The 2937-nt window shown below is 50.2% G+C and overlaps 1 pseudogene; it reads right to left on the minus strand.

The window, feature by feature from the left end:
- Positions 1-820: 820 nt before the first annotated feature.
- Positions 821-2937, minus strand: part of LOC111815435 — a 28887-nt pseudogene continuing 26770 nt past the window's right edge.

The raw sequence follows: 2937 nt of genomic DNA on the forward strand, positions 1-2937 counted from the left end.
TTTAACAATTTCTTCCCATTTCACAATATCTATTGTACATTTTAGACCTTACTTACCCTTTCAGTTTCTCACACTAGAGAGGCTATACGATGCTTACACAGTTAATTCTCCATTTCGGTGGTGTGAGGGATCGAACCCTGGGCCTTGTGAACGGAAGGAAGAGCTGAGCCACACCCCAGTCCCCAGGAACTTCAGGGAGAGGACGGCCCAGGAGCGAGCTGGGAATGAGGTTTTGGAAAACGTTTCTGAAGAGGTTTGAAGCCTCACGCATCTGAGGGAGGGCTGAAATGCTTAAGTCCCCCTTGACTTGCTTGCACTACACTGGTGAGGTGAAGAGACTGTCCCGAGCCGAGCCTTCCTTCCTCTCTGCTCAAGGCGCTTTGCATGTGATTTTTCCCAGACAGCTTAGAAGCACACAAGCAACACTGATATTCAGCGTTTTACCAGAGTAGGTAACAAATGTCCTAGGACCCGCGATGCACAGCAAGAAACTGGCAGGGACACAGCTTGAATGGACTAAGAAGCTCCCGAGAGAGAAAGTAGGCTCTGCCCAGAACAGGAAGGTCTTAAAAGCACCAGAAAAATTCCAGCCAGAGATCAGGTCTGAATCCCGGGCAAAGCGGGAGCTCCGAGAGGACGTTTAGCCCAGGCTGTTGCTGTCTGGATCCACTCTGTGGCTGTGTCCACCACACAGTGGTTCAAATCTCCTGCACATCTGTTTCTTCTAAATGTACTGCATGGTCACCTCTCCCCGTATGGCTGGTGAGGCTCTGCGGGACTCACCCGTGGTCACGTGTCCACCCTGAAACCCGCGTGCGGCTCACCTGTGAGTACTCCGCAGCAATCGGTGGTGCTCAGCGACCTCCGCGGTCACTCTGTACTCAGTGCTGCAGCTGGTTGGCGCCTGACTTTTCTGCTCAACCTTTGTCCTCAGGGAGCGGGCATGCTGCGGGCGATCTAACCCGTCCACTAGAAAGTGAAGTCCAGGTCGCGGAGGTGGGGCTCTGATGACTCTGGAATGAGCCAAGGCGGCAAGGTCTGAGTCACGGAAGCCGACTCGGGAGGCTGAGGCAGGAGGACACAAACGGGAGCCTAGGCAGGGTGAGAGTCTCAAGATTTTTTTTAAGGGTACAGTTTAAGGTTGGTGATCCACAAACTGCCAAAATACCCTGAAGCATCCCTGAAATTCAGTGTTTTCTAGGTAAAACAGAAAGGAATGCGCTAGGACCAGCGATGAGCAGGAAGGATCTTTTTTTCTTTCTTTCTTTTTCTTTTTTTCTTTTTTTTTTTGAGAAACTGGGGATTGAACTCAGGCCCTTGCGCTTGCCAGGCAAACGCTTATTCTACTGAACTATCTCCCCAGCCCCAGCGGCCCCAGCAGGGAGGATCTTAAGTGGTCAGAGCCTGTGAGGACTGCGAAGCTCCAGAGAAAGCAAACGTGGGCCCTGCAGAGAACAGAGAGGCCTTCCAAGAAATTGGAAACGTCGGAGCTTTCCATCAGGAATGAATCCTCAGGGGCCAGGGAGATGGCTCAGTGGAATAAGTGCTTCCCTGGCAAGCACAAGGACCTGAGTTCAATCCCCCCGTTCCGAAAAAAAAAAAAAAAAGTTAAAAGGAATGAATCCTGGGCAAAGCAGTTGCTCGGGGGCACAGCTTTAGTCCAGGCAGCTCCTGCCTTGGAGAGGAAGCTGTGAGGCCAGAAGCAGAATCATCCTCAGAGCTCGGGCACCTATGTTTTCCAGAGCACTGGCCCGGGTGTCAGATTCTCCACTGGCCATGGTGTGACCAGCCCTGTGGTTCAGGAGATGGAGGACCGACGCGGTTCTCCTGGGAGCCCAGTCTCACCCCACGTGCCTGGTGGGCTAAACGGGAAACTTCACGTCAGTCCAGGGTGGCGCATCTGCCCTCAGAAGGCATCCTAACCTCGGAAGGCTGAGGCAGGGAGGTTCGGGGTTCGTAGCCAACAGTTTAGGACCCAATTCTGAGGGAACACTGGGTTACCTAGATAGACCCTGCTTGTCAAACCAAACGAAACCTTACGAAATATCCACAAACAGTACAAAACAGCGGGATGGTAGTCAAAGCTCACGACCCACAGATCTGGGCTAAATATGTTACACTTTGGACAGAGGAGAATGACATATTTATTTATTTGGTACAAGGTCTTGCTATGCAGTTTGGAATCCTAGTGATCCCATCTCAGCCTCCCTAGCAATGGGATCAGAGGCATGCACTTAGACTACGTGGCTATCCCTCCAGTCCCTATTACACATTTTAGAAAAAACATGAAAGGTAATATCCTTAAAAAAAAAAAAAGAAAGAAAGAAAAGAATCCCTAAATTTCCTTTGGTGCTAGTTCCTGTGAGTTTATTGTGCTACCCACACATGAACAAAGCCATTAACTAAGTACCAATATTCACCATCAAGTCTCTTAAATCTCACTGTATGAGACAAAAAGATACAATCTGAATTTTGTACAAAAGCATTTTTTCTACAAAAGAGTTTATCAGCCATGAAACACTGTGTAGAGTGTTTATGTTGATCCTACCAACGGTGGAGCTGCACGTGAATTCCCAGGCTCAGCATGGCGATTGCCAGAGCACTCCCACTGCCCTACCCTTGTAGGAGAGCCGCGTGGTCTTCATCTCTGTCTTCTTCCTTCTCCTCCTTCTCCCTCTGCCTCATCCTCTGCTTCGTTCTTCTCCTTTGAGCCTCTTGCCAACCCGGACCCTTCCTTCCCGCTTCTCTTCTGCCCTTGGCACGGTCGGCAGCAGTATCCTTTTCGTAGCTCTCCTTCAGCTTCGCTGCTCAGTTGCTTATCTTTGGCTGACTGCTCAGACCACATCTCACCCATTTTTCACAGGATGCCCAGTGGACAAGCCTGAGTGTTCAGTTTTGATCTTTGGGTGATGTTCAGAGCAAAACAGGAAGTTGGTA

The sequence above is a fragment of the Octodon degus genome, unplaced genomic scaffold, assembly GCF_000260255.1.
Source record: "Octodon degus isolate 3935 unplaced genomic scaffold, OctDeg1.0 scaffold00016, whole genome shotgun sequence".
Classification (NCBI taxonomy): Eukaryota; Metazoa; Chordata; class Mammalia; order Rodentia; family Octodontidae; genus Octodon; species Octodon degus.